This window comes from Phytophthora infestans, genomic scaffold (assembly GCF_000142945.1).
Source record: "Phytophthora infestans T30-4 supercont1.2 genomic scaffold, whole genome shotgun sequence".
NCBI classification, from domain to species: domain Eukaryota; phylum Oomycota; class Peronosporomycetes; order Peronosporales; family Peronosporaceae; genus Phytophthora; species Phytophthora infestans.
Window position 1 is genome coordinate 3,815,356 of NW_003303757.1, and position 11,534 is coordinate 3,826,889.

Sequence of the window (11,534 nt, forward strand, 5' to 3'; positions counted from 1 at the left end):
ATAATGTTACGGAATGCGGACGCCACGTCACCAGCTTGCAGTTTGACCACTGTACCCGGGTGGTTCTGCTGCTGAGTGATGGCCTCAGACGCGATGGCGTCGCAGTGCTGATATGACGGTGGACATATACGCGACGTGTCCGTTTGATCGCTCACGGATTGTCCGTCCGGGTAGGATAGGTCGTGAATGACGCGCCCATTAACGAGAGGGTCGTCGTCGCCTGCTCCTTTGCCCACCACTCCGAAAGGACTAACATGCACCTCGGGCCATATTTCCAGGATGTCGAAGTCGACGACAATGCACCGCCAATTGTCCATTCCTTGCGTATATTCTTGACCAGGATGTGGTAGCGATCTGTGGCCGATTAGTGGTTTGGAGGATAGGAGCGCTGGCGCGTCCAAGGTCCGACGAGAGGTGTACGGACGCCGTATTGAGCGATATCGAGCAGCGCTTCTAAGTGTTCGTATCCTCTGCAAGCATGGCGTAGTGCTACAGGAAGAATGTTCTTGTTGGGTCTATAGTCATCGACCGTTTGGACGCGCAATAGCTCGACGAACTTTGGTAAACTGATGTGCGTGCGCCGAATGAAGTCTGAGAGCACCCGTTGGAGAGGCTTGTTCAGTACTGACCCTCCGTCCTGGGAAGGAGATGGCGCTGCTGGCATCGATAGTCCAACTGTCTGAAGTGCCGCGCTAACATGTTGTAGACGAATGCGTTCCCATAGATGTGCTCGTGTCTCCGCCTGTACCGCCAGGGCCTGAGTTGTCGCGATGCTCGGAGGTGGACGCTTCGGAGATTGATGTGCCGGAGCTCGGCAGGTACATGTTGCTGTGAGTTGGCAGCGTGCTCCCGTAATGTTGTTTTGTGTAAGCTGTGGTGCTAACCGTGCTCCCGGTGCGCCACTAGATTGGCGCTGAAGCCGAGGTGGTACTCGGTTTGACGTCGCGGATGGAGATGCCATGCGACGTCCGAGCATAGAGTGAGGCGAAACCGGCTCGGTGGCAGCGCCTTGGGGCGGCTGCGTGTCTGTCGAAGCGCCGTGGGGCTGCTCTGCAGAAGTGATAGGCCATGGGGCGCCTTAATGGGCATGTCCTCCTCTCGACGTTCTAGGCCACTAGAGGAGGAAATGGTAGGAGGTGGTCGCCCGCGTAGGCGGGGAATATAAAGTTGTTGTCCGTTGGCAGAACCATATACCGGTGTATTTAATGTGGTTGTGCAATCGTACCGTAGAGCTGACGAACTAGCAGCGCCACGGCCACTTCACTGTCGTGTGCGGCGGTTGCCTTGGTAACGCTCTCGCCCGGAATTCCGGTCAATAAATTCCTGTAACTCCCGCGGTAGACGGCCGTTCCAGTGGTGGGTACGACGAGAGTGGGCACAACGGTTGGCATTTCCGCCGTAGCACATACCTCCGCCCATAAACCGCAGGCAAGGCTCGCACCCGTCGGTATCACGTGGGATGAGGCGGCGAATGTCGTCCGGCATCACCGGCACACGGGAGGATGAGCCACGACGTGAGGACGAGTTTGCCGACGTCTGGGTCGTGCGAGGTTCAGTCGCTGGGGGAAAGCTAGTAGCTCCTGGTGTCTTGGCTGCCAGACGGAGGGCGAGGCCATTGAGAGCTGCCTGCCAGTCGGGACTGTGATAGTCGACGGCTCTCACGGCCTCGGAAAAGTCACGCCACCAGTGTGGAGCGTCCATCATCAGGTGAGCCAGAGCCTTGCCGAGGAATTGGTTCACGTGAAGAAGCGTGAGCAGTACACGCTCGGGTGTGCTCTCGTCTTGCTTCTTGTTAGCAAGTACAAACCGCTTCAGTCGCGAGAGAAGCCGGCGGACATGATCGTACCATAGGGCGTCTCCAAGCGAGACTAATCCACCAATTGCCGCCAGCAGGTCTTCATACGTCTGGCACTGGGCATTCATCACCGGTAGAGACGCACTCGCGCCGAAGTCCACTGAGAAGTTCGCGTTGGATGAGCCTCGACGCAGTTGCTCCAGTTCCGATTGTGATCGGAAGTGCATGACGGTAAGGCCTCTTGATACTAGACGGCCGCTGTAAATTGCCATCAGCACCGCGGGTGGAGCATCGAACCGGACGCTGTCGAGCTCACGCAAGTGCAATACAAACGACATTGGAGACAACCACTTACCTGTCTCAGAGTTTAGTTCCTTGAAGATACGGTGTGCCGCGAGCTGATGTGCTTGAGGCGGGTGGTACTCGCCTTTAGTGCGAGTACGAGGGGCAGGGAAACTGGCACAACGAAGTTGATGAAGCTCGCGCGGTGGCATGTCAGCTGGGTTGCCGAGCGGTGGAAGGGTCCACGTAGATAACCCGCTATCGGCTGTGGTCGAGACAGAAGCAGACACCAAGTCTACATTACCATAAAGTGGTGAACCGCGAGAGATGGGTGTCTCCTTACTGTGGAGCTCGCGACGCAGCTCGGTAAATAGCTGAAAAAGTTGATCAACTTTATCTTCAAGTTGACGGTGACCGTGGATTGTTTGGGGGGCTGTACTAACAGGTACCGTCGGACCACCCGGCTGAAAACCGCGCATAAAGTCGTCGAGGTTGAATGCTGAGTCCACAGGGGCGGAGCTTGATGTTCCAGGGAGAGGTTCTTCTCGGCCACGAGACGGAAACGCCGCTGACGTAGCGCTCACCGTGTTCACCTGCTTGGCGTATGCCGCCTGGAGGCCTGGCTGGTCGTCTCCACAAGCGGGGGGAAACGCGCAGGGTAGTGGTGCCGGGAAGGTCGCGTCTAGAACGACAGGTAGAGGCTCAGTCGATGATGAAGATGCTGCGTTAGGGTGTCGAGGCTGGGACGGAAGCGCATCACCCGTCTCACTGCGGACGGATGGGTTGGTTTGTTCCGTGGTTGGAGTACCAGTACGGGGCTTCGCGACGGCTTTACGCTTCTTTTTGCGGGCATCTGCAAGGTCGGCTTCAGACACAGGGTCTATGCGCTTGGCCTTACGCAATTCCGCCCTGATGCGTTTGACCACTTCTTTCGCTCGGATGCGCGCGCTTGAGCGACCCGGGGACAGTGCCACTGCACTGGACGAAGGTTCGGGCTCGTCGATGACGATCACGTCGCTCAGTGCCTCATTGTCGACGCGTACCGAAGATATCGGACGGTTTAGAGAGAGAGAGAAGAGTCCGGCGGGGGTGCACTTCCGGACGAACACGTGGACTCCGCCGCCGGTGGTTCAGCGCTATCGGGCAATCCGGTCGTAGTCGGTGGATGAGTGCTTGGGCTAAGAGGGTCCACGACGTCCGAGGCGGCCGCAGCGCTTGATCCAAGTGTCGGCGCTGAAGGTGCTGCCGGGGCACTCTCCGAAGTGGAGGCCGCGCGTGGTGATTGGTGGCGAGCGCTTGACGCCGTTGAGGTAGGTTGTGGCAGGTGCCTGGGCGAGCCTAAAGCCGGAGATGCGTTGTTCGAGGACGTCGATGTGGGTGGATGGGCCATGGCGACGGAGGCGGTGGGGTTAGAGAAGTTCTGGAGTTGAGCAGCTTGCTTGAGCTGCTAGAGGAAACTTGAGAGCTGAGGTTGCTGTATATGTCGGACTCGTCCATCGCTCTTTGGCACTACAATGGGTGGACTCTACCGCGCCTAAACACCTGCTGAACCAGGAGTACTAGCGAGGTTCGGGCTTCTGCTGCTGACTCCTTTTCCCGAGGAAACTACTATTCTTGCTAATCAAGAAATCCAAGCAACTCGAGCAGCAAATGCAATCGCAGATTAGCCAACACGAGGATAACATGGCACTAGCGCGAGAGATGGAAGGTCGAAAGATCGACATGAAGCAGGCCCGATTCGTCGCTCAATCACAAGCTGAAGAGCGCATGCAAATATTGCGTCAAGAGTCAGAACATCGCAATCGACAGCTTGTCTTCGACTGTGTTAAAGCTGTAAGTGAGGCGTTTGGCAAGCGAGATTTGTATGGGACTACTGCATTTAATTAAAAGCACACGAGGATAATATATCAGCATAGCTGTATAAATTTCAAATATTTTTTTCTACAGCTAAGATACTGTTTAAGACTTGGTGGTGACAATCCAAACCCACCTTGAGTACAATTTATGCAGTTAGTAAGAAGTACTCCAACTATGTACACCAATCCGACATGTTGGACACCAACTCGAGCTTGTCGCTTGAAGTCGAGAGCAGTTCAATAATTTGTGACTTGTCCATAAGACCACTCCACTGAAACACGCACACGGCTCATACCCATATAAGCTTGACGTTGTTGTCGAGATAAATCCCCAATTGCACCTGCGTGCGGACTGCATAAGACGTCGTTGTTGCCGTAAGCTTGATCTTCATAAATTCGGTACGGACTAACCTTTGCAAATTGTCTCGGAAATATAAGAATCGTTTTTGAACAGCTTTATATCGTGATTTCTTCCAGGGTATGGGCCGAAAAGATGAACATTTAATCCATCAAGGGTAGTCAGCGTTTGGTTTTTAAGCGCATGTTTGCGCTTGTGTCCGCTATACACAGACTTCTGACTGAGGAGTTTGCCGTCTCGCCGGATATTCCTTGTCACAGGTCTACATATACCACTTACCGTACCATCAATGAAGGCCCAAACGGTTTGAATAAGACCTTCAGCATCGAATACAGCATCGGCATACGCTGAAATATTTTGCGCAGCATGGGAATGGTTGAAAATTAGAAGGCTGGTGTACTTCGTCTCAATGTGAACCAGTACGTGTAGAAAAAGATTCGATAAGCTACTGAAACCTCTGCCAAAAAAAACGTTTCGATATCTACCCAGCGAACTGGTACAGCGCGTTTATAAAGGACTATACAAAGTCCTTCAACTCCCGAAGCTATCGTTCGCTCCCTCGCTCTAATTCGTTCCAACTCAAAGTGCATAACGAGCTGCACTATCTGTTGCTTTGAGAACCGAAATTTGTCGATACACTCGTCGTTAGAGAAAGAGTTGAAATTGAACGGTGCCCGCCGAGCTGCTTCCGGTGGTACTTGAGCCGATAAGAAGGTAGCGATGGATGCACTTACTGTCGTATTGCCCTCTAATTGTGTTTGCTGGAGCACCCGAAGTAGATATTCATTCTTATGGTGGCGACGTAGACCTGACGTTAGGCTACGCACTAGCAATACAATATTTCCGGCCTCGTCGTCACTGGAGGTATTGGCGCTCCTGACTGACATGGGTACTGACCTGCGGCGTTCTTGTAGGGAATCGGGAAGTGCCTAGAGCTCGCTGTAAAATATGGCGGATTCTCTCCCGACTATAACCTATTCCTCCTACGATTTACACCCGTTTGAAGACCAGATAACACTTTCATCACAAACAGTAATATCTTATCGAATAGGTGTGCTCGAAGTCATCTACCTGTTCAAATTTGTCGGCTCGAAGATGAGATTAAGCAAAAAATTCGTATGACAGATCGACATTTTTAGATTACACAGATCTGCTAAAGACCTCTATTAACACCACAAAGCATGAATCTAGCGTACTCTCCATACCCAAAGAGCTCTGTTTCATCACCAATTGGATGCAACCTTCGGGAACACCGCTGATCGCAGGATATGTGCCATGTTAAAATGAACCCTTTTGCGGACATTGGCTTTGCTCTCTAGCATGTATCCATTTTGCAAAGAAACTAATTACATTTGAACAGAGCACAATAAAGTACACACGACTTTTTTGCTGTTGGTAAGAAAGCCCGTTGTATACGATTCTGGTAAAATAATTTGTAAGGCAACGAGGTTTACCAATTCACGTCAGCTAGTTCATGAGCCGGGGATGCCAGAGCTGGATACAAGCCTCTTTTTGGATTATTCAACTATCTCACTGGAAATATATCGGCGAAATCCCGATATTTGATTACCTTCATGCGGGAGAAATTCAAGAGATGCGACCCACATCAATATTGGTTTGAATCCCGCAAAATAAATAATTAATATAGGTTTTCGTAGACTCCAAGTTTGACTACCTGATTTTTGTTCAAATCGTAGCTCTTCCATCAGCAAACATAATGCGCAATAATACAGTCACGTTTTGATGGTAATGTAAGTGTAATGCACCTGAATATACCAAGGCAATCTGCCTCAATAAAGAGCAGCCTCTGCACTTTACCCTGTTGGATTGTACGACACCAGTTGTGTATCCATTTTTTTTCTGATTTAACCCTTTCGCGAACAGGCATTTTTGATCTGATCATACTATAGTGAAGAAATCTAAGTCATCATAGCATAAAAGGGGGCATTTTGTCCCATTCATAAAGTACGGTACTAATGCAAATCTTTGCAGCTCAAGTATACAGGGCGATTCCTGTCTCGTCGATACACAAACATATTCAAAGGGGATGTTTGTCCCCGTTTCAGTGAAACTTTCATGGGTGATACGAGTAGTACTTAACGACACAGGCATATGCCCCCTTTGACCACGAAAGGGCTAATAATTTGGAAATGAGACGCCACCAAGCGCATGTAGCTCACAAAGGAGAAAAACGGTTGTCCGTCTGTCGACGCCGCCGCCACAGGATGTAGTGGGGGAGTTACAACGAGGATGCTGCATGGGCTTACATCCAGGTGAGAAAACCTTAGATCTACATGTACAGACCTGAAAAATCCCACAAAACGTTATGGACAGGACGGTTAGCAGGCCGGCCCCCCGTGCGCGCATATCTCTCGCACACTTCGCGCTCAGGATGATAGACGGTCCGCAAGTCCAACGGTGCTCACTCGTGAGCGAATGTTGTCTGAATGTAGTGGGTTGAGGGTGCTTACTGGAGCACCACACACCAGCTTCCTCCGCGGCATACAAACTCCACCAGTACACGAGCTTGCGCGACGCCGTACAGCACTCCCGGCAGCGCCATGGTAGGGCTCTCGCTGAGAGAGCTACCAGAAGAAACTCTTCACCCAGGGGATACATTCGAGTATCATTCGTGGATGTTCGTGGGTGGCGATCCCAGAGGTCATCGCATCGCACGGGTTTTGAAGATCTCTCAGAATGAAGACCCCGAATACCCGATCCGTGTGGACACGGGCGAGATGTTGTCGGAACGCCAAGTAATGAAGCGTATTTCCGACGCATCTGGCGTCCTCTTCAAGGTCTGCAAGTGGCGTAAGCTGCGTACATACATCATGAAGGACGGCGAGGTAAATTTGCCTACGATGTCCAGCAGATTCAATTCTGCGCTGCGTCAGGCAGTCGCCGATGGTTGGGCGGCAGCATCTGTACGTATCCAACAAGAGAATGAGTAAAAGAAGTCGCGGCAACCTGATGATTCTGACGGCGAAGCAGAGGTTACAGCACGCTCCAGTTCTTCGAATACGAGCTCTACGAGGACCCAACCACCTTCAACTGTTGCTTACGGCTCTGCTCAACGCCTTCCTCTTGAGGAAAACCCGAAAGGTCAAGTTTTAGTGAAGAATGTGGCGCCTGCATCAAATTCGGATCTCATTGGGTTGGATGAAATGGACAATACGAGCCCCAGCACTTCAGCTGTCGACGGAGTTGTAAATGCTGCGCTTGTATTAAGTCCCGCACGTACTGAAGAAACTACTGGAAGTGAGGATACATCAGAACATGCCACGGATCCTATACCTAGAGAGGAAGAAGTGTTGGCCGCAAAAGACCATTTAAATGATATTCCTACGCGCCTGGAACGGAACAAAATTCGCCACCAAGCAAAGAAGCGATCCATTGGGTGGCACCAGCCTCGATCACGAAAGAAGAAACACATGGCAATGAGTGCCATCACTCGTTCCGGCACCAATATCTACCATTCAAAATCGTTAAAGGCAAAGAAGCTGCGAGATTTCCTACGCCTGCCATCAGTTCGAGAACGACTGAAAGCGCTACATTTCCAACGGCCGACGTTCTCCCTTGACGCCCCAGCTTCTATTTGTCCAATACTACCACCGCCCGACAACGCGGTAGAGTGGCCGGACGGCGTCGACGAGATTAATGAGTGCAGAGTTCCTGGTGGTCTCACTTTCCCTGACGTCGGCAAGTTCGACCCGTGTGTATGCGTGGGCGATTGCTTCTTAGACTCCTGTGACAATGCACGTTCGTCTATTTACTGCACTGCTGACTGCTGCGCGCTGGGTGGTGTCTGCAGTAATTCCCCAAGAAACCGAGCTACTCTCCGTCTATTCGATACTATGGGCGTTGGTATTGGTGTTTACACAACAACGGTTCTTGACGTAGGAGACATTCTTGGTGAGTACGTTGGTCAATTGAGTGAACATGATGCGCAAACGGAAGGACAGCCAGAGGTAGCGAAGAAGACAAACTTCGGGTACACGATGTTGTACTACACCAAGTCTGCCAAGAAGAAGTTCGTCTACGTCGAAGCGGAAAAGTGCGGCTCCGTGATGCGATTCCTATCACACGCCTGTGAACCTAACGCAGACTTTCTGGAGGTCCGCAACAGACGCTCAGTGAAGGTCTTGGTTGTTATACGGAAGGCTGTAAAGGCCGGAACTCAAATTACAGTCAACTACGGCGATGAAGTCTGGTTTAAATGCGCATGCGAGGAGTGCTGGACAGGGTAGAGTAGAGAGTTAGGTGTACGCTCGGTTAATTACTCTGTAAATGACGCTTGCTCTTACTAAAAAAAACATTTGACAGTCCAGCACTTCAGTCAAGTACTTCATGCATTCTAACGCAAGCTCGTACAGGTTCTACTATCCCTACAAGCCACTTGCACGCGCGGAAGTTGATATTCTCCCCCTTCCTCGGCCTCACAGCCTCTGCATGTACATCAGAAGCGCACGTACGTATCTGCAGCATATGTGCGAACAATGTGTCGAGTGCTAGAGCTTCCTCTTTGCAAATCTAAATTTCCTCTAATGTACAGCGTCCGCGACACCTACTGCAATGTCTGATCCTAAATATTAGGGCTGAAAGGTTCGTGTAGCAGTTGCTGGAGATAGGCATATATTGTGGTCAAACGCTCACGTTGTCTGAAGTGTTCAATTCATTAGAAGACGATTACACTCTCGTTTAAGAGTTGCCAGCCAAGATTGCAAGTACTGGAGGTGGAACTCACTCCAACAAGAGTGCTGGGCCAATGTTAGGAGGCCTGCCACCCTGACATTCAGCTCTGCGCTTTCCGGTAGCGCGGCGACTACTAGAACCCGCCTGTCCAGCTCCATCAAGGCGATCAGTCGCTCGCATGGCGAATAGCAAGTGTACGCAGGTCCCAAACTTGTAACAGTAGTTGCATGGGCACCACTGCAACCGAAGCTGTACAGGCCATCCTGACGGAGGTTCACTCTCGACCTCCATCCTGGCGTAGTTAATCCCCATCTGTGCAGATACAGCGATCTGCTCCTCAGTTGAACGTTTTGCTCCTTCCACCACAATTCGCTTGGCCTGGTAAGCCACCACATGCATGACGCCAGGATCTCCGACTGCACTATCGGCCTCAATGTTACGCTCGAGCAATTTCTCGCGAACTAGTTCGTTTACTCGGCGAGCCAACGTCGGTGCAGCTTCGATTCGAGTACGGAAAACTCTGATGCGACTCGATTCATCGCTACAGCAATCGTTGAGCTCTTTTAAAAGCATGCCCATTTTCAACCGCCGTCTTAACGTGTAGTCTCGCTTCAACACCCTATTAAATTGCTCCACTGGGTTGTTCGTGGTGGCAAAACCACTCGGCGTCAAGTAGCACTGCCAAAGCGTAAAGTGACCGGTAAGCCACTGATCGTTTAGATAGGTACAGAACTCGGATAGTTCAGGGTAACACCTCCAGTTCCTCAAAAGTTGGTCCCGCATCCAAGAAAACGTGAGTTGGTCCCGCGCAAAGTGCAGATCATATAGTCCACGTACTAACGCCCCTGCTACATGCGAGGAAAATCTCTTCAGCTTCTTTTCCACGTTTGTCATAACGTGAAAAAAACACATCAAATACTGGAGGTTGGGATCATGGCTGAATACCGACATAGCCGCATTACGCTGCGCTTTTTCAGCGTCTCCCATTACAAAGTGAGGAACGAATCGCTTCTGTGTTAGCCACGTGAAGATGTGGCACAACGAAGCCAAACAGGCCTCATAAATCGGCTGGAGGCGCTGCGAGACGATAAAAACCGCAACCAAGTGAAAACTGCGCCCACGATCAGAGATCCCAACCACAATCAGAGGATAATCCGAAGTATTCAACTTAAACGTCGCATCTAAGTGTAGAATATAGCTGTCAGTCGGCAAATCAAGTCGTCTCACCATAGTTTTCGTGCTCAATCCAACAATAAAGGGATCTTCATCAGATCCGTCGCCGACAATCGGTTTTCCAGTCTCATCGAGGCGCCACCCAAAGGTAAACGTTTCATTCTCTCCCTCATTGCCCACAAACGCTCGACGGTGAGCCCACTGCGTGATGTCATCAAGACGGTCATGATTGTTCAGCTCTGTGCGAGCAAAGTAGTTACAGAAGTTCTGTACCTTGTCCAGCGGTGGGACGTCTCCAGCAGTAAGCGAAAATTTGCGGGCCATGGCATGCCGAATACGCAACGGACGGAGTCTTTCCTCCGCGAGCCCGCGGCAGTACTCCTTCTGCTTAATTGACAGCTTCAAGCGCTTAAGTGACGTGGTATACGTAAAGTGCTCTCCTAGCTCGTAGATGCAGTATCGCTCAGTGTCAAGGCAGACCAAAACTTTCCCACGCCAAGAGCACGTAAGTTCGCTGCAAGTAGAAGACTCGCATTGTAGTAGCTTGTACCGCATGCTGTGCTCTGAGTAGCCACCACACGCAGTACAAGCCATAATGTTGCTCTTTCCGGTACTATGTGACTTGAGCTGCGAAAACAAGGCGTCTGCTTCATCGGCGCTAAGCTCACCACCGAGCTGTCTCCACGGCAGCACCCTCGGCATCTTCCGGTCGACGAGTTTGAGTGTGAGGGGGCCGCCTCGACGTGATTGGCTGACGGTTAGACTGGATGTGCGGTCCCTTGCTCAAGCTGCGGCCGTCCACGCACAGTGTGGCGGTACCGTATTATGAGGTGCTGCCCTGTATTTTTGTCAAAAAAACGCATTTTAATGTGTTTTTCATGGTGAGAATGTGCCAAAACGCAACTTGGGGTGTTTACAGGCATTTGAGGTGCCAACGCAACAATTAAGTGTGCAATTCACTGGTTCTCCATCCAGGTTGACCTGCTACATAGACAGTCCAAACAAATGATATCGCGCGTGCTCAAGCCGAGAGCACCCCCGTCCCCGTCCCCGGAGTGTTTGGCTCGAAACAAGAGCCGTCCGCTGCCACTTGCGCTTTGACACTGTGTCCTCGAGCATGTGACTTACCACGAAGAACTTCAGTTGGAGCTTTCAGGTGATATGATTATTTGCTACGCTCGGAAGACGCTGCAGCGTCTTTGTATATCTACCTCGCCCTAGCCCTATTTAGGGTGGTCATGGCTGCACTACCTTCAAACTCGATATGGAATTCGCTGAAGACGTCTGGCGGAGTGGTTTCAAACTTTGAGCGCCTGCGCAGACTTTGAGCTTTGTATTGTTTCACTTACGTACTTAGTACATGCGAGCTCGCTTCGCA